The sequence below is a fragment of the Tachypleus tridentatus genome, chromosome 10, assembly GCF_004210375.1.
Source record: "Tachypleus tridentatus isolate NWPU-2018 chromosome 10, ASM421037v1, whole genome shotgun sequence".
NCBI classification, from domain to species: domain Eukaryota; kingdom Metazoa; phylum Arthropoda; class Merostomata; order Xiphosura; family Limulidae; genus Tachypleus; species Tachypleus tridentatus.
Window position 1 is genome coordinate 104,423,608 of NC_134834.1, and position 24,368 is coordinate 104,447,975.

The 24,368-nt window shown below is 31.8% G+C and overlaps 1 pseudogene across 1 annotated transcript in view; it reads left to right on the forward strand.

Annotated features, from left to right (window-relative positions):
- The first annotated feature begins 295 nt into the window (after positions 1-295).
- The window catches only part of LOC143230022 (neurocalcin homolog), a 52,034-nt pseudogene continuing 27,961 nt past the window's right edge, over positions 296-24,368 (forward strand). The window contains exons 1-2 of the transcript XR_013016187.1: positions 296-638; positions 15,172-15,289. The product of XR_013016187.1 is annotated as a neurocalcin homolog (transcript). The remainder of the gene's footprint in view (positions 639-15,171; positions 15,290-24,368) is intronic.

A 24,368-nucleotide genomic window follows, 5' to 3' on the forward strand; every position in this document is an offset into this window, starting at 1 on the left:
CTTAAATAAGCTTAATATAACAGTCGTATTATATTTGAGATGTGCTTACAGTCGTAAAAGTAATTGCAATACTGCAAAGTTTTATGTATAAAATTGTATGTTGAACTCATGAAAAGCGTTTTAACAGAATGATTAACCTAATTTTAAGTTCACAAAATATGGTAGTTATTACATACAAGAATATAAAAACAATATATAATGCACGGCAGTTGGATTAAGTTCGTAACATGACACAAACTTGAGGGTTGTGTGTTTTTATTGCATTGTTACCTACGTTTTCTTATACGACAAACCATAGATGGCAGTATAATCACTTAGTATAGTCGTTCTTGCAGTTTGGGAGAGTACCACTTCTTGTAGGAATAGAACGATTAACGAAGTATAAAAATTACAAGGAGTGTGATGGATGGTTTTGTGAGTGATATACTAAGGTAACTTTCCTTTACGTTAAATAAAGTTACTTTTAATTTATTGCCTATCAATAATCATGATGTCTTACCCAGTTCTAAAGGTTAAGAACGCTAGTTCACCATTTTTGTCTATTTCTCGCTCCCTGCACCACTTTTCATAATCCAGCCTTCTCTTCATCTCTACAAAATCAAATCCAGTTTCTTCTAGTACTAATGTCATCGAGCCAAGTGAGTTTGTTCTTGTCTGTCGCTCTTTATTTTTCGATTTTACCAACCAGGATCCTTTCGAACCTTCCCTTATACGTATAAGTTATAGTTGTATGTTCAAATTCACATCCTCCGTTTCCAACCGGTACTGTGATTTATCAAATTCAAAATGAAATGTACAAGTATTATAGCTGAAATAATTGAAGTGCATATATAACGTGTGTATTAATAGTCAAGGTTAGAATTTTATTTGTTTCTTTGTTATTATTTATGTTGTCATTGCATTAAGGGATTTAAATATGTATGTATCACAAATACCAAACTTCAAGAATTCTCTGGTGGTTGTACATAAGCGATGCTTCTCGTACTTGTAAGTGGTAATCAAGGTTATACCAGATAAACTTTAAAGGATTAATTTATATTGTTTTAAAAATTAGAAGTTTAATAAGCTTGATAGTTTTAATTTTCTTCAAGTTGTATCAGATTTCATATAAAGCATTCAACCAATAATACTAAGTCGGGGTGAGTAATACATATTTAAGTCAGAATATAAAGCTTTAATACACGATTAGTGTATCATAATTAGTATTACTGTTGTTTTATCAAACAAGCTTTAGTTCTAATTCCAAAGTTGTTAATGCCAGTGAAACTTAAAAAGTGAAGGACATAGGAAAGCTATGCTTTACACCCTAAATCTTAATCTTTTTTAAAGTACCTTATCATAGTGGGAAGGTGCCAGAAGGTTGGAAGTTGGCTTATGTTATTCCTCATTTCGGGTGTTTCATCATCTAGATAATTATAGGTATATTAGTCTTTTCTTAATGGTGAGAAAAACGTTTTGAAAGTCTCATAAAAAAAATCCTTTGCAAATTCATTTTAAAAAGTTTAAAATTTTGTTAGATGAAATGGTTTCACTAGGGGAAAATCTTCTGCCACTAATCTTTTGACATTCTGTGGATAGGTTATTAAGTAGGTGATGGTAAAGGTGTGGATATGGTGTTGATGAATTTTCAAAAGAAAGCATTTGACAAGATGCCATATTAAAAGGTTTACTAAAAATATTGTGTATTTAGGTTAAGTTGGTTCATTGGATTTAAAAATGGATGAAAGCAGGAGGTGTTATGAATAGAGTTCAGTCAAACTGGATTAATGTGACAAACAAGTTTTTTTTCAGAGCTGAATGTTATGACCTTGTCTGTTTGTGATTTACATTGGGTGTTGCTAGCTATGATGAGGATCAAGTTGCTAAACTATAGCAAAAGGATTTATATTGTTCCTTGAGTTGGCTGAATATATGATAGGTGACTTTTAATTATAACAAATTCAAGATAATGCATGTGGGTTGTTATAATCCAAATTATACAGGGTGTTTGGAAAGTCATTTTGTAATCATATTTTATTCAGTCTATTTCAAGCCAGCAACTGATAGCAGAGTTTAGAAACAAAATAAGAAGTCTCCAGGCCTGTGTTGATGCCAATGGGGTCACTTTCAACATTGTTTATAATTGTCATTCATATTTACCTCCTGTATTCTATATTCAAACATGTCTGTTAATAAATATATAAGTGCACAGTGACTTTCTGAACACACTGTAGATATAATTTTGATGGAAATAACCTTAACAATGTCATGGAAACAAAGGATATTTTGTGTTCATCATTTTCTAAGCCATCCAAGCTGTGGCTAATCAAACAGGAATCTTGGCTGTATTTACAAAAATATTGAACAAAAGAGATTATAATTTAATTGTATAAGTTATTGGTTAGACATCACTTGGAGTATTGCAGCTCGTTTTGGACTCCTTACTTCAAGAAGGCCATTGAATTGTTGGAAGGAGTTCAAAGGAAGGCTGCTAGGATAATACCTAATATGGAAAGATTGTCATATGATAGCAGGTTAAGATATCTGAATTTGTTTTCTCTTGATAACAAAAAAAAAAAAAAAGTTATGGGTCTAAATGAGGTATTCATAATTGTTAAAGGTATTGATAATGTTATTGGTTCCAAAGTATATTTGTGTTTTGTTGTGTTTTTTTAAAGTTTAGGTTGTCCAACCAATTAATCTAAACTACTATTTTATTAATTTATGTCAGTAAGTGTGGTATCAAATTGTGGACTACAATTTAAATTTTAGTATTATATATTAGTTAATATTCTAATTTAAAAGTGGGTAAATATCAATTTTTGTAATGTCAAAATACTATGTCTGAAGTTTGGTACAAATTAACAACCTAGAATATGAAATAAAAACCTCATATTTTTTCTCTGTTGAAATATGGCTTATGTACAGAATCAAACACGGTACCACCACCACCCCTTCACCTCTTTCCACTTATGGAAAGTGTCCCTTATATACACTTCAATATATATTAGATGTTCGGAATGTTTCCCCAGTCACTTTGTCAGCCATTTTAAGGTGCTTGAAAACCATATTATTCTTTTAAACCAATATTTCAAGGAGTTTGGTTGTGTCTTTAGTCTGCTTGAAATTACTTTTGTGACAAAATATAGCCTACTTACTAAGCTTGATAAATATAGTGACATTCTCTAGTATCACTATAGTTATTTATGATTTTTTGGCTATTTTAAATGTGTATATAAAACCTAAAAAGAAATTTCATTTTAAATCCTTCACATGCAAAAATCTGAAGAACTTAGCAGCCTATGGCAAGTAACAAATAAGTAAAAAGGTCATTGTAGCTGGAAGATACAATTATTTGCTGTACTTATTTATTTATTGTTCTGTGTTTTAATAAAAGTATTTAATAACTTATCTATAAATATTAATAATTACATATATATGTAATGCATAATAATTGAAATGTGACTAGTATTTTACCAAATACTAGTCCATTAAAGCACAGCCAAAACAGATCACTTTGTGAAAAGACTAAAGGTCAGTTATATTATTGGATACAGTAACACAAGTGCTCTTAAACCACATCAATGCAAGTTCTATAATGTTAGCCAGACACTGTTAAAAGTTTAATAAAAATAATAAATATATCTTAATGTATAATGTTATGAGTTTTAAGCTATTAAGATTAAACATTTGTGTTATAATCTGTAGTAATTCTAGAATTACAAAAGCATAATTTGTATTTTCTAATTTTTTATGGTAGTTAAAAAGATTGATCAAATTAAGAGACCCCTAATATTTAGGGTAAAGAAAATAACAGAAAGAATATAAAAGTTTTACTGAAAACACACATTTGAAATGTTTTAGGGATGAAACAAATTTTATTTGAGATTTTTGGTATGAAAACTAGTTTTTTTAATCATAACACGAAAATCACTTTGAGCTCAGACTAGTAATGGAACAGACTTGATATTTATGGAAACAAATCTTTACTAAAACTACTTCATCAAAAAAAAAAATATTTATGTATAAAAGACTTGTAATCTCTAAAACTCTACCAAATTTTGTGAAGGTGCAATTACTGCATCAAAAGATACAGAATAAATACTTGTGTATATTATACCACGTCAAGTGCAATTAATGGGGCAAGAGTATAAAAGATTAATATAAACCATTTCAGTGTCTTTATCATTTGTAACTACAAATATTTGTCCTTCAAATCTTTTTTTTTTTTCACATCTATCATTGAAAAAAGTAAATACCTAAATTTAAACCTATTCTTTATTTTTAGAAACTCGTTAATTCTATTTAAACTCCTGGAAAGTGCTGGCTTCTCCTACTGCCAATGGCAACTCGTTCTGTAAGTTAATCACTCTATAAGAAAAATAAAATTCTTAACTTGAATTTGGATCCTAGCCTATCTTTTCTAAGCCTTGGGAACTCTCATCAAATTGTCTTTAGAATATATTATAAAGAAATTGGATGCCTTTATTTTATCAATCTAGTTCATAGTATTATATATTCAATAAGGTTGCTTCTTACACTATTTTCTTTTCCCTAACTAAACCATCATAAAAAGTATGAAACAAATCTAAGTCACCCATTTTTGTTTCTAGAATGACTGAAGATTGTAACAGGAAACTACAATTGTTTATCCCAAATAGCTTAAAGCTGGTAACAGTCTACATTTGTTTGTACTCTAATTTATTACCCATTGAGCTGTGTGTAACAAATAATCCCACCGTACAAGATGTGAATCACATATTGCTGTATCAAACAGCACAATACACAAGAAATGTTTATTATTATTTCATTGTTTACTTGATATAACCTGACAAGTTTCTAATTTTTTACTTATAAGTAATTTTTTAACCATAAAGAAATATAGTTGAGTTTTGGTTTTGTTTTTTCCTGTTGTCTGCCAATGAAATTTGAGTCTACATTTTTAATAGGGCCTATCACAATAAATAACAAGCATAAAGCAAACAATGTTTGGTACGTACCATAATTTAACTGGTTTCCTAGCGATGGCATAACAGCCTTAAAATAGTTCCTGCAGCTTCATAATCAGAACACTAAGAGAATCTTTCAAACTAAAACAAATATGTGATAATATATTTGACATATTACAACATTTTCTTTCTGTCGACTATAAATAATAATGGTATAAAACATCGGAGAGAACTGTTTCCAATTTGTGAAAGACAGGATATGACAGGTGGGTCTGATTTTTTAGTTTATGGCTTCGTGTAGGAACAAGATTGAAGAAAGACTAAGAAAATTACCTTAAGTATTATCTATATTATAATGAGGAATATACATTTAATTCTTTACTTCAGAGAAGGTTGATAAATAAATTTGTGAAGGGAAAAGACTTAAGAGAATAAATGCCACAATTCTCACACCAGGGGAAGATTGAGGACATTGGTAATAATGTAATTAAATTTTTGGACATAACTTTCTAAAATGACATTACATGCAATTTAGCCTACCCATAATGAGAAGGTTAAAAAGGCATAAATTCTGATGAAATGTAATTTTATGCAAGTTGAAGAGCTTGTCAGTAAAAGTAACTAGCTGACAAAGCATTCTAGACTTGAAGTTTTCTCGTACATGTTGAATGTTCACTAATGTTCTCGAAGTCTGTGACTTCATTCTTGCAACAGCCACAGACTAGAAGAACTGCTGAAGTCTGCTGCATCCTGTATTGCCATTTGAGTTTTACTTTTGAGGATTGTTTCCAGTGCACAGGAGACATAGACAAGTTAAGGTCATTGTAGACTTGTGGTCTGAAACCAAATGAAGCAGTGTTTATACAACTCCTAGGCTTTCTCTAATCAGAATGGTTTAGCCAAACCCTGCTTGATGCCAGCTGAAAGAGATGGAAAGTATCACAAATGAGCATCTAATAGACCAAATTACTTTTTAGTAAGAAAAAATAGTGAGGATTGCTGGTGAAGATGGTAAGTTTAGAAGCAGTCATGAGCCACTCTGGGATAGAGGGCATAAAGACTGCTTCTAGACTTACCATCTTCACCAGTAGATTCTGGAAGAATTTCAGAAAAGTTGTGGTTTGTCATTTACTCCACACATTGAATGCCAAATGCTTACATTTGTTCTTGATATAAAATAAAGGCTTTTAATATTGAATTATCTGTAATTGTAAATCATTTAAGCAAGGTGTGTTATGAAATATATATTGAGAAATTGAATAGCTATGAGTTTGCAAATCAGTATCTTTTACATAGGACAGTGTTTAAACCACTGACAACATATCGTTTTACTTATGCATGTGTTAATGTTGGATTGCTGTTAATTTCTAGACAGGAGTATTTAATGTCCAATATGGCACTGTTGAATGACATGGGAAGTTTTGTGGTAGACGTGCAAGACCTATGTACATAAAGAGTGAACATAAGTTATGGAGAGATGTTCTGGGATTGTCCAGAAAAATTATCATCCATGATCAAGAATATAATACTAGTTAAAATGCAGAGGCCTTTGAGAATGCTCACCACACTATATCCATGATCTTTAATATGTCTCGAGCCTTTGTTAACTGAGAGTCCAGTGAATAAAGCTAAATAGATATTTGCTCTGATGTTAAAAGGTGCAACTAAAGAAGACTTGGACTCTGAAATAAGAAATTCTTTGCTTCACCTGAGTTTGGATGATCCAGCCCTTGAGTAAAAAGCATCTTTGGGACTGGGATACATTCATAGTTAAATTGTGTAAAATCTGCTGCAAAACAACTATCCACTTGGCTGAGTTGAAGGTTTGAAAGAGAGATGGAATTAAGAGCTTGGCTGCTTACGTAGGTGATTTGTGCTGGAAAACTATCACAATGCCCTACAATGGAACTGTAAGATTATGAGGATATCTACATAAACAAGTTCATCAATTGACTACTTATTGATGAGGTATCTTTTTATCCTGGTAGAGGAAACTTCTGTTGAGATGAAGTTTGAAGTCATAATTTTGAATATGTTATAGGAGCAAAGTAAGTCCACAGTGTCTGTACCTTTGACAGTCCAACCCTGGGAAGTTACCACCATGATGAGCTCAAGCTTTATCAAGGGTAAACCAGCAGCTAACACAGGTCCATTGTGTACTGAGATGTGGCTAGTGTTTCTCTGGTTCTTCCATGAAATTTTTTGCTGCAGCAAATGCAGATCAATCCTGCATGTGGACATTGATCTGGAAGGGGAAGACCAAAGCATCTGCATTGAGTTTGGGTAATTGGGTGATTTAAAAGTAAAATGCCCATTCCTAGCATTGTAGGTGGTGTTACCAATTTTGGCACAATGGACACAGAAGGATTGAAAGAGTGTTGTGGTTGTTGCCACTTTGGTTCCAGAAAACTAGTGAGAATTATGCTGTCTAGTCACTGGCTTAGAGGATTGCACTGGTTTCATTGCACTTGGTGCTACAATCAAAAATACACTAGTGAGACGTAGTATTCTGTTTGATACAGGTTGACCAAGACGCTGGTTGTTCTAATTGTACACTAAGCACTTTCAAGTAAAACCACCACTTCTTTCAGTTAACAGTGACTTCATTCTGGCAGATAGTGGAAAGTTGAATGAGACTGAAAGTCTTATCTCCATTGATGTCTGTGTAATGTTAAACACAAAATGAAGGTACACATCTCTGATATTAATTTTAGCATTGTTATCTTAGGGACTGATGTACTGCAGAACTAATCAGCTTGTTTTGCCTGTGAAAAGGCATGTTTTGTTTCCATGTGCAAGTTATTCAATGTCAGCTAGATCTGGCATAGGAACATTTGAAATGCACAAGTCTAGGTTGTAAAGGGAGCCACAATGCCTCTGTGTACACAATTGGTGTTTCATGGTCTGATGGGGAAAAAAAATGTAACAGGAAATGAGATCATGTGCATTGTCACCATGTGTTATAACGATGAAATTAACTCTTAATGTGTTATGTTTGTTGTCCAGAAAGCAGGAAGTATTAACTGAAACTGTTATTTGCCTGAGAGTAAAAGTAGTTCTAGTGGCGTGATACAACTGTTGGCAGTCTGCTCTTCAGCTTTCTGCTGAACTAGTTTTTAGCATGGTAAAAGAAGTAGAGTTGAATGTGATAAGTGGTATTGCTAGTGTTATCTCTGTTGCAACTTGTTTGTAATGCATGCATAGTTACCAACATACCTGAAGTCACCAGTTGTATAAGCAATCTGATTTCAACACGAAGTCAGAAGTTAAGTGATGTGTTAAACCACATGGCTGGCTGTTTCCATTGGGTAAAATTTTTATGATAATGATGAACAGTGAGGTAGATATTGTGTGCACTATTGACATTATTATATATTATGGGTGAAGGTTTACTGTCTGTAGACTGAAACCTGCCCAAATGGATTTTTTCAGACATAGTTTAAATTTGATGTGAAATAAACATATTTGATACTTTACTGCTAACACTGTTCTAATTTTTACTAGTCTAAACTTCCAGCCATTTATATTTATGTAAGGAAAGACTTATAGATGGTTAATTCAGTGATTTTTTTTAATGTACAGTTGAGGTTTTAAAATTAATTTGACATATGTATAAAAGGTTTGAATATTCATTTTTAAGAAATGTAACTAGCCTCATGTGATTTAACGGATTGATCCATCTAGTAGCTCGTAAACTTCTGAATTTGTTTTCTCCACAAAGTCAAGTTAAAATTTGGTTCTTAAAGTTATCCAAAGTATTTCAGAATGAATCTAAGATTATGTACAAACCTGCAGCAAGTAGACTTGCTTCAGTTAAAATGATCACTAGGCATTTTCATCCATGTATATACGTAATGCCATGCTTTCTCAGTCTGACAGATTTTTACTACAGGTATTTACAGATTTCTTCTTCATCACAGAGATCTCTGCTAACTTCGTAGTGAAAGCACAATCTTTCACTAATTGTGATCAAGGTCTGGCATGGCCAGGTGGTTAAGGCACTCAACTCCTAATCTGAGGGTCACAAGTTTGAATCCTTGTCACACCAAACATGCTCATTCTTTTAGCCATGGGGGCATTACAGTGTTACAATCTATCCTACTATTCACTGGTAAAAGAGTAACCTAAGAGTTGGTGGTGGGTGGTAATAACTAACTGCCTTCCCTCTAGTCTTACACTGCTAAAGTAGGGATGGCTAGCAGAGCTGGCCCTCATGTAACTTTGTACAAAATTAAAAAAAAAAAAAATATATATTGTGACCAGTCACTTTCCTTTTCATACCTATAGAATCAGAGGCTTCAGATTTACTCTTGCACAACATTTTCAATAATAAGAACATCCTGTTATTTTGCAGATCCTGTTCATTTTTTTTTTAAATAAATTGGTGCACTTGAAGACAAACTATAGTCTGAAAGGTCCAGTTTGACTGGATTTCATTAATTCTTTTACATTATCCCATTTAGCCATCCTACACTCAAATTAACTAGTTTTCCTCAACCACTAACGGTTGTAATTTCTTAGCAACTATTCTGTGTTGCACCTTAACTTTTAAAAGACTATAGAAGATCTAAATGCAGTAAGTCCATATCTTTACCATAATCAATATAGCAAGTGAGGTCCTTTCAGAAGAAAATTATGGCAGGATTTTAATTTTGAAAATATTTGAATGTTTACTTAAAGAAGCAGTTAAATAGAAAGTTTCTTTTTATATAGCACATATAGCAGTCCTATATGCATTAATTTTTATTTTTTATAGCCAGAGTTCAGCAGTAGGTGTAAATTCTAATCTACAATATTCTAGAAGAGCATACTTGTCAGAAATAGGTTTACTCTAGCTTTTATGTTGCATGCACTTGGTGGGTTTCCTTACTTAGAATGGTTTCTCATTCATAGTTTTTCATGTGTGTGTGTACTTAAAATATAATATTAAACAAAACATGAGGAGTGTTTATCATAGTGCTATAATGTATATCTAGCTGTATTTCTTTCTGATATGTGGTTAAATGTTTCATTCAGTTTATAAAGCACAGTGAAGGGTTGGTTTATGTGTAAAAAATTAAATGGTTCTTGCCTGTAAGGCACTTATTAAATATACACAGATTTAATAATTACTGTTTATTGTACATTCACAACAGCAGATAATCTGTGGAGCAATATTTTTTCTTTTTTTGTGCAAGTAGAATGAGTTTCCTTTTGATTGTTGTAGAGGAAGTATATTTGAGTTTAAAAGAAAGCTTGTAAACTGTATGGGTTATAAGGACTGGCATTAAGTTTTGTTTTAATTGTTTAGAGGATGGAATGATCAAACTGGATCAGTACTCCTCATGTTACCCCTAAAATTATGTTAAGTTAAATGTTTTTTATCATATTATCCTCACCAATATCATTGAACATTATGATTGATGAAGATACAGAAAAAGAAAGTCCTTTTCACATGAAACAGAAATTGAGTGGGAAAACTTGTCAATTTTATACATATATGTTCAAGAAAGGTTGCATGTGTAATAACTGAAATCTCATCAGTACAAGATATTTTGAAAAGAACTAATGTAAGTTCTTCCACTGTTGGTCATCTTTTTGAAGTATCCTGATGTATGTTCTATCCCATTGTGTCACCTTTTCCAAGTATATGTTATGTTATTTCATTGCATTTTCACAAGTTATGTTGCGGTGACTGGTTAAAAGTTGGTTTACGTACCTTTGATAGCAAGCAATTCTATTATTCCAACTCGGAGTTCTTCCTGAGAATGGAGGATGATGCAGAAGATACTGTAGGTTGGTATAACATTACATTCTTTTATACACTGGCTGATAACACTACTGGTATTGTAGGTTTTAACAGCATTCTTTTATTGAACTACAGTACCTTCTAGTGGTTGATTTAATTTATTCCTGGTTGTACTTCAAGCATTTAAACCCATATACCATTAGTGAGGTACTCAGTGGATGTTGTTTGTCTTTAAAGTTGAAGAGCCCACTTAACCTGTAGTCTATTTTAAAGACATGTTTTAACTGAAACTGTGGATATAGCTGTTTAATGATTTTCTTGGTTCTCTTCTTGATCATGTATAAAATAGTGTATAAGTAGGGTATAATTTCAATTTTCTTTGGAACATAGGACAACAGGGTTTGTATGGGTTATTCTGTTTCAGAAAGATGACAGAAAGTATCTTTAAGCATTTGTTTAAATTTTCCAATTTCTGCTTTGAAAATATGTTATCCTGATGGTCTAAATGTTCTGTTTAAGAGTTTTAACCAGATTTTTTTTAATAAAAAAGAAGGAATAAAGTCCAGGGAAAATAGTTTAGGGTATATTTTAGTGGTAAATGTACCACAGTTATCTAAGGCACAAACATCTGAGAATAACAGTTTGTTATAATGTTGATTCCAACAGTAGGTTTTACATTTAAATGTTTACCATTCAAACAATGGCAATACAAATTTTGCAATTCTTTTGTTATCTTATAATAAAAATTCAAAAATAATCTAGTCTAAAAGTGTTCATTTTAGAAACTAATAATTTACACCTTTGCATTCATTCATCTGTGAAATTTTTACATCTGCAGCTTATTTCCAGCCACCTGTGTGAGAAATAAATTTGTTAGATAGAAATATCATTCCATAATATGGTGCTCTAATATATAGTGCTTGGTTATTTTGTATACAGCAGTATGTTTACACAGCTGATAACTATGCAAGTATCAAAAAGAAATTTTAAAATTATATATAATAGATCTGAAGTAATATTTATTTTTAGTATTTTAAACAGTTCATCTGATGAATAATTCACAAGAATAAATTATTAGCATCATGTTGGATATTCATCAAATTTTGTATGAATATAGATTTGCTGTAGTGGCAAAAGGACAAAACGTATGTATAATAAGAGAGTTAGGGAGCCATACAAGTAGTTGTTGAACACCTAGAAAGTTGAGAGGTATTGTGTGGGTTGTATCTCATACATGGTAATATATTGAATAATTGTTTAGTGTAATTTTGATGAGATTCTTACATTTAGTAAAGAATTGATGAAAAATAAGTTTCTGAATAGAATTATTCAGAATTGGCCAAACATTGTTGTCTCTATATGACTCTGCTACACCAATTATCAAACCTTTAGTCATAAAACTCTTTTACCTGATGCAACGTATACATGAAATTTTGTATAAAAGAAGGTATCCAAATTAAACAGTATTCCAAATTTCTATAACAGGTGTACTTTGAGACCAAACTTGGTCTCAATTACTCTGTATGTATTTTGAATTGTGTACATGGTTTATAAATCACTATCTTTCCTTTTCAGACTTCATCTAGTCCATAGGGCTGTTATAAAGACACTACTGTATTTGATCTTTTGCCTGTTCTTCAATCTATTCTGTCCAGCTCTTTATTTCTCATATTGCTCTCGTGTGTCCTATACCAGATATCTTTTGGTTACCCTCTGTGACTTCTTCCAGTTAGCCTCCAGCTCATTACTTGTCTTGTTTTTTTAAATGCTTACACTCTGCTGTGAGGTTCAGAAGTCCCCTTATGATTCATAGAGGCCCCAGTGAACTGGTCATTATCCTTATTTACTTCTATATTACCACAATGGCGAGTCCATACCAAATAACAAGTCCCATTAAGATGCGTGCCATGACACTTAAACATGCTACACATGTTTAATCCTGCTAGATTTAGGTTGAAGGGCAATATATATATATATTGGGATAAGTCTTAACACTAGTGAAATCAAAAGTTACTGTCAAGATGTTGACAGATATAAACTTCACTCTTGTAGAATCATTAGTTGCTGTTATGTATACAGAGGTAAGTCTCAAAACTTGTGATATCATGAACTACTGTCAGTATGTATGTGTGGGGTGAACCTTAATATTGTGATTACAACCTACATAATTATGAATAGGTATGCAACTCTCATGAAAGTTCTTTATAAAATGAAAGTAGTTGATGAAATATATTTAAGTGTCATGCACGATCCTAAGACTAAACATTTATTTTGATTTTTACCATTCATTTATTTACTAAAAAAAAAACAACCATTCATTTCTGTAGTTATTTGCACTCATGTTAAAATAGGTCACGAGAAATGTGATTTTCATTTTAAGAATAAAAATACTAATTATTTTATAGTTTTCAAATTTCATTTGCATATTCTCCAGAACCTCTGAAATGAACATCATATATTTTTAAGTAAATGTTTTATTTTCCATTGTCTTTATTATATAATTAACTCTAGATATTATGATCAACATGCAATGAAATAATTTTCATTTAAGAAATATAAATATACATCTACTTTTCAAATATTTGTTGTTTTTTTTATTTCACGCAAAGCTACTCGAGAGCTATCAGCACTAGCCGTCCCTAATTTAGCAGAGAGAAGGCAGCTAGTCATCACCACCCACCACCAACTCTTGGGCTACTCTTTTACCAATGAATAGTTGGATTGACCATCACAATATTACGCCCCTACGGCTATAAGGATGAGCATGTTTGGTGCGACCGGGATTCGAACCCGCGACCCTCGGATTATGAGTCGAACGCCTTAACCCACTTGGCCATGCTAGGCCTACTTTTTAAATGTTTATAGATTGTGTTTGGTTATATTTTTACTCATGTAATAATTTCACATCTTTTTTTCTTTTCAGTTATAGTTTATATTTAATTTTTCTTTCCAATTCTTTGCCTTTCATTCTTGGTGCAGATATGCCAGCTTGTTCCTGTCAACATGACCTTGTGGTCGTAATAATTACCACAGGGTAGAGGTCGTCCACAAACTCTTTCACTAATGCATCCACATATGAATAATGCCATCTTACTTAGACATTTCCACAAATCAAACTGCATCAAGTTAAATATATACAATGACAAAATTTACAAAAATGCATTTATAAACACAACTAATACATAACTGACTAAAATATAAATGTAAAGCCTAAATGCAATCTAACTGTTTAGGAAACTAACACGTATAAGGAGAGAAACACTAGGTACACTTCAAGAGAACAGTGGACTAAGCTTCTTTACAGATCCGTTCACTGGTAGAACGTTTTTTTTAGGTTATAACTGCTAAATGGGAAATCTTCATGATGATGAAGATTTGAATATGAATCTTAGTGCACATGATTTTGGTGGTATGCATTTGATGATTTACATGAATTTGGTGGTATGCATTTGATAATTTATGCTTTCATACATTTAAACCTTGGGGAAATCAACTTACCAATATAAAATTTATCTAGAATCCAAAAGTTTTCTGTACTCCAAGGTGAGTCCTCAACCCTAGTCATAATGGGTGTGTCTGTGGCCCACGTTCCATTGCTTTATTAGGTCAAATAATCTTAGGACTCTTGCTCTAAATTGCCTCCTGACTTCTGTTTACAATATCTCTGGAAAATCATGACTTAAGTTCATCAACCTGAAATTGAAGACTCAAACAGCACTAAAATTGTTTTGTAGCAAAATTAAAGGGGAATTATTACATGTATATAATAGATTCATTTCAAGGAATTAAAGTTTAATGATGAATAATATGATGGTGGCAGCAACAAGAAACATTGCACATGTGTGTGTGTTCAGTAACAAACATTTAATTCTGGGACATTTCAACACTATTAAAGTAATATATTGTATTTTAATTACTTGTATAAAGTTTTATATATCTGTACCTAATAATGTACCATGTTTGATATATCTTGCTGAAGATGGAACATGTGTATTCTAAAACATCCAAGAATTAAATATTTGTTACTGAATGCACATGTTAAATGTCCTTTGTTGCTGTCATTGTCCTGAAATTGTATGTTATGACAGAGTTGTCCAGCTTTATACTAGAGTTGGAACAATTTATTTTAAACATTTCTTGTATTCTTAACAAGGTGATTAACTTGTGGAATGAGTTGCACGAGGCTGGCACTTTACAAGTGTTTAAAAGGAGGAACAGTTATTGTGTTTATTGTGCCTCTTGTGCACTTGGAGAGCATTTGGAGAAAGATATTGCTGGTGTTGCTATACTATTAATGTATAGAACGGAAAATTATAAACTGCTAAAGGTATTTGACATGTATATTATACACTAGATTTTATTTCTAAAATTGATTTTAAATTGAATGCATAGTGGCATGTTGAATATATTTTATAAACATAACTACACTGTATAATATCTTATTATAAGATGTGTGCAAAAATCATGGATTGGAGAGATAAAATGTTACTTACGATACAGTTTTTCTTTTCCTAGGAAAGTGTTTGAGTGGAAAGACTAGGGCCAAGATTTTATACCTGTACTTTGTTGAAATTGGAGGGCAAAGTTTACCAATCAACTTGCGATTGATCCCCAAGTTATCTCTCTTTGTTAAGTAAGTAATGTTTGTTATTATTTCTGCCTAGTTTCTTTATGCAGTTTTTATTTATTCAACTAATATGTTATATTGTTTTATTTTGATTTCATCAAAGTTCAAGCACCACAAACTTTAGAGATGATATATTTATTAACACCATTGTTTGGGTACTTCACTTTGTTCAGAATGTTTTTAGGCTTGTTTCCTAAAACTTCAATCTCCAGAAACTGAGATTAGAAAAAGAAGTAAGGAAGACAGAAGACTAATATGAAACAAAAGGAATCTGAAAAGAACATCTGCAGCTTAAGCCTATTTGATTGTAATTGTTGTGTTTTACTAGTTTTTGGTGTTTAAACTGAAGACTAATATGAAACAAATTAAAAGGAATCTGAAAAAAAAGAACATCTGCAGTTTAAGCCTATTTGATTGTAATTATGTTTTACTAGTTTTTAGTGTTTAAACTGAAAACTAATATGAAACAAATTAAAAGGAATCTGAAAAAAAGAACATCTGCAGTTTAAGCCTATTTGATTGTAATTGTTGTGTTTTACTAGTTTTTTGTGTTTAAACTGAAAACTAATATGAAACAAATTAAAAGGAATCTGAAAAAAAAAAGAGCATCTGCAGTTTAAGCCTATTTGATTGCAATTGTAATGCTTTACTAGTTTTTGGTGTTTAAACTGTCTGGGTAACATTAAAAGTTGTTATATATTCATATACGAATTTCAGACAAAATTTGGTGTCGCATCATCTAGCCAAACTGGTGAGTTCTGGTGTAGAACTAGTCTTCCTGAATCAAGAACCTTGTGGTAGCCAGATATTGATCTAAAATTCATAAGTGTTAAATTGGAAAAGATGAAGGAAAAACAAATCATCAGTATATCACAGTGTTATTTTTATTGCATTTTATGGTGGTTTTCTATTTTTCTCTAATATTTGAAGTTTAAACTGTAACTCTAATAGAACAATGCACATTGATAGCTGAATTAAATAAAACTCAAGTAATACATTTGGATAGACACAATATCTCTATTTGGTTTTTGTAAGACGATTAAAGTACCACTAAAAATAAATTCTATAACAAATACATACAGGGAGTGGACAAAAAAAAGTGGCCCTTCCTTGAAAATAGTATTAAATTATATATTTTATTAGATAATAGAAAAGCATGAAAAAATTAGTCTTTAGAATGCACTAAATGAGATTTGTTCAAATATAATTTCAAATCCTAATTTTTAACACTGGCTTTTGTAAATACATAAAACTTTTCATGATTTTAGTTAGTTTCTCATAAAAAGCATTGTGCATTTGCTGTAAATTTTTACATCTTATTCCAATTAACCTACAAAATGATCAAAAAACGTTTTTCTGCAATCATAGTCTTTAAAAGATATCTTAGAAATAAAAGAAGTAATGTTATTGAATCACCAGGTCAGTGATGTGATATCATTCTGATTGAAAATTTATGGGCTGAGTTAAACCAATTAATGAAAAATTGCAAACCAAACATGGAAGGCTAACTTTCTGAAGTAGTCAAAGAAGGATAGCAGTCAGTCACTCGGGAATGTGTGCACAAACTCATTGAAAGCAATGCACGTTGATGTCAAGCTGCATTGTAATTCAAGGGAATGCTGACTAAATATTAACTTGTGAAATTGGTTTATGTTATTTTGAGTTTCATTTTTCTGTTTGATTATTGCAAAGAAACTTGTTTGATCATTTGTAGGCTAACTGGAATAAGATCCTACAAACTACAGCAGGTGCACAACACATTTTGAGAAAATGTAACTAAAATAGTGAAAAATTCAGGTATTTACACACATTGGTCTTAAAATTAGTATTTGAGATCATATTTGAACAGACCTGATCAAGTGCATTCTAAAAACATATAATTTTACATATTTTTCTGCTATCTGATGAAAGATATAACAAGTCAACAACATTTTCAGGGTCAGCAGCACATCTTTTAGCCACCCCCCTATATATATATTTTGTGTGTGTGAAGCAAAAGTTTCATAATGCTTTGTAATTATTTCACAAACTGTTCTACCTTGGTTTTAATTCTACAATTAGTACTGCTTTCCATTTCTCTTTGGTGAGAAATGAATCCAAGTCTTTTCACATCCAGTTGATGTGGGAAATGGAAGACGAGGTGCTTATAGAATGTGCAAGTTCCAGTAAAGTAGCACATAAGCTATGCACTATAAAAGTAGTGACTTAACATTTCAACCCTTCACGTATTGTGATGTCACTGGGTGTTAATATTGATTAAGTTTCACCATGTACTATTTGAGACAATATTTTTCTCTGTTGCATTGTTTTAGTGTGTTTCAAAATTCTACAACGTGATAACCATTGTTTTCTCCAGTATAAATATCAACACCTTCTAATCAAGTAACTTGTACACGTACCTCTTTCACCACTGTAAGATATTCCTAAAACATTTTGTGGAAGGTGGAAATGAAAATGTGACGAAAAAATGTTTAGTGTTTTTATATTGTTTTAATTCTTACCCTCCTTTTACTGACATTCCTGAGACTTCTCTTTCTGAATGGTAAGTTACAGAGAGATTATTCTATGTGTATATGAACAAGATATGTGGTAGAAGTTCTGTATTTATTCTATTTTCAGTTCCTGTGCTGATGGTGTGAATTTCAGTTTGAAGTAAACACGGTCACGTGTACACACTTTTCTGATAAATTTGTGTTTATTTCATTTATTCATTTCTCTCAGAGAGTAAAATGTTTGTTTGATTTCTATTCCAACTACAACACCTTGCCATGTCGTTTTATTGCACGTCACAAATCACCGTACATTTCTTTCTGCCTATTAGTTCCACAAATCTCTTGCTTTTACAGAAATCAGGTAATTGTGTATAAATGTAACCTTGAATTAACAGTGGTTTGGCTTTGTGGAAAATAATGTCCTATTTTCATGCTCAAATAAAGTAATGACCCTCACTAGTTTGACTAGGTCTAAACCTATGGTTCAGCTCTTTTTCTCTTGCATTTGTTATTTGATTACTATTAATATTTGTGCTAATAGCATTACTGAGACAGTGAAGATATATATTTTCATAGATAGCAGTGTGAAAGGAAAAGCATCCAGTAGTGTTTGAAGCATTATCTTGAAGTTTACTTACATCTCCCACTGATTACTGTTTTATAGGGTTTAACTGTGAACCTATGTCGATAGTCATTACTACATCCAGCATCACATATCTGTGGACCCTCAACAATGGATCTCTATAGCCCTTCTCCAAATCCTCTACCTCTGCTGGCAACCCAAAAAATGCATTTGAAAACTACTTAGTTTTATGTGAAACGTTATAGGTGAAATATTAACATTGTAATACATGCATTTGATTAAATGTATGTAATTGAGAAACATTTTTTACACTTATTGCTCAGAAGATTTTATAGTTTGATTTTTCATCACCAAATATGAAGCTAACATTTTCATCTTTCTGCCATTCATTCACTGAGAACAGCCAAGACATGCAGTTTATTCCTGTGGCTTATGTGACCAGAAATAATTCTTAATGAATTAAACAGAGGTATTCAACACAGGATGACTCAACATCTGTTCTAATGCAATGACAGTATTTGACAACATATGGCACTATGATCAATAAACAACAAACAGAATTCTTTGTACAACGTTGCAAACTCTTCACAATTAGTGGCATAGTTTTAAATATCAAACAAGAATCTAGCGGTAGTGTGAAATTTATTCAGAAAATTGAACCATGTTTATATTTCAGCCAGGAGTGTTTCAAGTAGGGCCTTTTCAGAATACTTGTAAACTTGCTCCTGTGATCAGAATACAGTTCTACACCAGCAGCTCCATGAATAAGAGTTTGTTTACAGTTTTGGTCTGAGCATGTTTCATGTTTTCCTTTTGAAAACTCTGTGAGTATGGTATTTAGTTTGAATATTTAGCCTATTACAAATAGGCTGAACAGATATTGTAAACAGCAGACTTTTTAGGGTATTTTGGAGTAACGTTATACACCTTGTTTGATCAATTTGGGTGTGCTGAGTACATTGATGTAACTGAGATAGTGATGTTTAATGGGTGTAAATGTATAAATTAAAAATGACCATGTTGTATAGTTATTTTAATATACTTAATTGGTGTTGAGGTGCTGTTTGTTATTTGTAAAAAGACAAGTAAGGTATCAACTATAAATAAATCACGTTTCCCTTCATTATTCTGCATACATCAGTTTTTGTTCCAGCTATACATTTTTAATGTAAAGAGATTTCAATAATAGGAATCTATTTAATAAAACCCACTTTATTCCCAACTTCACCATCTCAGTAATACTTGACTATCTGTTGGTAATGTTCCAGTTAGCTTGGTAGTTTGCTTCAAGTTGAAGTCTTGACTTCAAATGTCAGCTAAATGGTGACTACTTGTAACATTTTTTTAAATTATTAACTCATCAATTTTATAACTTTTCTACATTATTAAATCACCATGTTTAAAACAAGATATCAAAATATTAGGAAAATGGTACTTTACATGAGGTATTTTTATTTGTTTACAAAGACTGGGCATCACAGTGGTTATAGTGCTTGACTGTTATGTGGAAGTATTGGCTTCAATTCCAGTTGATGAGACTTTGCTTCTTATTTTTAAAATTATATTTACTTTATATTTTCATTATCGTGTTTACAACAAGCTCTTTGAATATTCAGACAGTTATGAATAAATTATAGATTAAATCAGGAATGATTTTATATTACACAACAAACACCAGTGGCTGCGTGTCAAAACCAGTTTAACTACCTTTTAAACGAAATAGATGGCATTATAATACATAATTATGTTTTTCATCTTGGGTAAGATTTTTAAAAATTTTGTATAAAATTTAGTCATTTTTTTTCATGAAAAGTTATTCCTTTATGTATTTGTCCTTGAACAAAAAAGATATAATGCCTTTGTCATCAAAGTTAATAAATCACAGTGTGAGAAATTTGACCACTTAGGAACATTTCTTCACAAGATAATAGGAGTACTATATGCTGTAAGACCACAGCTGTAGTATTAGATTATGAATCACTTGGAACGTATCTACTTAGAATATAAACTACATGAACACTGTGTTAGAGTGATTGATTAGTCAACATATTGGAGCACAAGTGAAAACTGTTCCTGTATAGAGATGTCCACTATCAAGCTGAAGTACTTTATTTTTTAACATTTTTTGTTATAATATCCTCTACCAAAAGATAAAAAACTAGTTTGACATATCTTTCATCAACCAGTTTACATTGATTTTTTTCTTGCTAGCCTGGTTGTAAGTCCTCTATTAAAAATCAGTCCTTACGATCTGTTCACACCCAATTGGAGGATCTCTGAAAAAGATTATTTTTAGCCAGAGCTAATAATCGATTCAGTGCCTGATGCAACCTTCACTTTTCTAACAGTTCAAGTTTTTAATCACTTCTTTATTGATTGCCATGTTTAGTGTTAACTCCAGTTTATTCAACTTGCAGTAACTGTTAGTGTAATGAAGTCCATGTAGCTGTAAGGACCCGTGATTATTTCCATGTAGCTGTAAGGACCCGTGATTATTTCCATGTAGCTGTAAGGACCCGTGATTATTTCCATGCAGCTGTAAGGACCCGTGATTATTTCCATGTAGCTGTAAGGACCCGTGATTATTTCCATGTAGCTGTAAGGACCCGTGATTATTTCCATGTAGCTGTAAGGACCCGTGATTATTTCCATGTAGCTGTAAGGACCCGTGATTATTTCCATGTAGCTGTAAGGACCCGTGATTATTTCCATGTAGCTGTACGGACCCGTGATTACTTCCATGTAGCTGTACGGACCCGTGATTACTTCCATGTAGCTGTAATGGACCCGTGATTACTTCCATGTAGCTGTACGGACCCGTGATTACTTCCATGTAGCTGTACGGACCCGTGATTACTTCCATGTAGCTGTAAGGACCCGTGATTACTTCCATGCAGCTGTAAGGACCCGTGATCATTTCCATGTATAGCAACAGCTAGTGTGAAAAAATTAAAATTCCATATAGATATGAGGGCCAATCATTACTTCCACTTATAGTAACTGTTAACATGAACAATGGAAATTTCGTATGGATGTAAGGACTCATAAGTGTCAAAAAGATGTTTTCAGGCTCTAACTCCCTTCTGCCTTAAGAAAATTGACTTCTTATTACATTTAAATAAGAAGCAAAATCACTGAGCAGATTTTTCCTTCCACTTTTAGAAGTGAACAGCATACAATAATTATAGTTTTCTTATGTAGGCCTTTATTTTCCACTACCAACAACATTTACCTGTTACATTCATCAAGGTTATTTATTCAGTCAAATTACACTAAAATCATTTTATCTTCCAATAGTAAATGTGTAAGTGGAATGAAGAGAAAAAAAAATTGGCTAACAGGAATAACGTAAGACAAGAAAGACTTTGAAAGGTCTTGTGCTAGTTAGTACAGCAATTATTTATTTATTTATGTTGTTTTTTTTGTTGTTGTTGTTTTAATCTTCCAATGGGTCCTTCAATAACATTAGGGTTCCAGGCAATTCCTTGGGTGCTAACATCAGGCCTTGTCATTGATGTATGTAAAAGTGAAACAAGGTTCTATCAGATTTGATCTTTAGTCTATAGAGTGTTGCTATGTGTAGGATCAGTGTGATTTACTGTACTTCATATAACCAATACTTTTGTGTTATTTAGCTGATGTGAATTGCTATTGAAAATAGTGGAAGACATGCATAGTTGTTGGTCCACTGAGTTATATCGTATACCATTTGCAATTGCCCCTAGCATGTTAAGATGTAAAGTATACCATCCTTGATTATGTACCATCATTAATTGTCCGTAGTATGCTCAGAAACAGCAGTTTTCTGGTGTCCATTGAATGTTCAAAAGTAAGTTAAATGAAAGTAATAACTCTATTCTGGAAATTTAAATTTTTTTAGTTTTTCAGGATCACAACAACCAACATGAAACTTCATCCAAAGCAGATCCATTTGATTTTTGCCACTAGATGAATGGGTCTTACATTCAAAGTGGTAAATGAATATCACTATAAAAATGGCAACTATTGTCATTAATTTTACACTGTAATAAAAGTATTACAACAAAGTTTAACGTGCATGTAAACCTGAATATAAATGCAAACTGTTCTTAGAGCAGAAAGTATGAATATCAGAGTGGATTTTGAATATAATTTTTACATTGTGATTGATAGTAAGGGCACATGGTTAATAGAGAGTAACGAATGCTAAACTGAGGCATGCTTTTGATCAGCTGAATTCACCACTTTTGTTTCTGTACAAGCTTTAAACCTGTTTCCACTTTAATAAAATACTTTTCCTACAAAGAAATCGAAGTGCAAAAATTTACGTAAATAATGAGTAAATATATATTCTTCAGACTTTTCAAACTGTAGATATTGCCAGCAATTGAATATTAATAAATGAAAATTCCTTGACATTCATTAATTTACTGCAGAGACGTATTTGATTCATAGGAAGTCAGAAGTCAAACGAGTTGAACGTGGCCATGTCATTAGCATGCCGGACAATAGACTCGCATCTAGTTGCTGCAAACACAAACAGGTGTGCTGTAATTTGAAGTTTTTGGTATGTTATAAGGGTGACAGTCAAATCTTGCTATTTTGTTTAATGAGAGTTGGCAGTGAGTGTTCCTACTTATTTTCATAAAGTATGGAATTATATAAAAGTACAAACATAAATTAATGTGTTAGGAAACATACACATTCCACCATTTTTAAAAGGCTTAGTAGATTTTCACACACTTGTTAGTTTTTGAATATCAACAGTTTTGTTGTCATAAACCAAATATTCACTGAATTCTAATTTAAAAACTAACAAAACATTTTGCATTAATTTAATTCAGTATTCTGTGTTTTCAAATAATACGACAGCATTCAAAGCATATTAGCTGTTCTTACTTTAGTTCGATCTTGGAGATGCTCACTCGAGAAACTTTTTCCATACAAGTAAAACTTCAACTGTACCTTTTGTCCATTGTGACAATGAGAAATATTTTGAAACAGTGTATTTGCTACTACCTACGTTGCATGCGCAAGACAAATCAGATGTCATGCAGTGATCATAGTGGCTAAATTCACATGTAGATATCACCAGAGTATCATTATGTCAGCAAAAAAGAAGAAACCTGCTTTATTGGATAGTCATTGGTTTAAGCTTTCTACAGAATCTTTATTTGAAGACTTCTTAGCAAGGGTAAGTTATTTTACTTTATTAATAAAGTAGTCTATATGTATATTTGGAGATACTTATCAAATTATTATTTTAAACATATTATAAATATTAATGTATTTTCATAATGTGAGTGAAGAATAAACAAAATATATTAGAGATGTCTTCTGTACTATTTTTATTTCATGTACAACTTTTTAGTAAGTTTCACCAACTGAGAGTTTATATGTGAAATTAAAACAGTATGGAGAAAATGCCTATGTTTTAATTACTTTGACTAATGATTGATATAATAATATGCATAAATATTTGTGCTGTTTTCATAAATAATTTATCTGTACATAAGTTTTAATAAAGGGTTTATGAATAATTTTGTGATGTGAACATAGATTAGTACATGTTGGAAATAGGAGTTAAAAAAATGTTTAACTATATTGAAAATATATGATCAGAGATTTTAGTTTCCTATATGTATTTTCCTTTTTATGTTTGAATATTCAGTATAATTTTCTTAAGTTTTATTTAACTTATGAACATACATATTATTTATCCCCATAAAACAGCATTTAAACAACTGAAATTTTACGGGCTTAAGCACTAAAATTCGTAATTATGTTTCCTGTAGTTTCCAGAGAGCAAATAGCCCATTTTGTAGCTTTGCACTAAAACAAATATTATTATTTTCATGTTAAATGTATCTTGAAAGTTTGTAAACTTGTATTTATTGTTTTACTAAGGTAAATTTTTATACATCTGTGGCTGGAAAATTGTATCACTTTGGTCCTTTTTGTAAAACTCCTGCCTCAGTGGATCAGTTGTAAGTCTGCAGGCTTGCAGTGTTAAAATTCAAGTTTCTCCCCA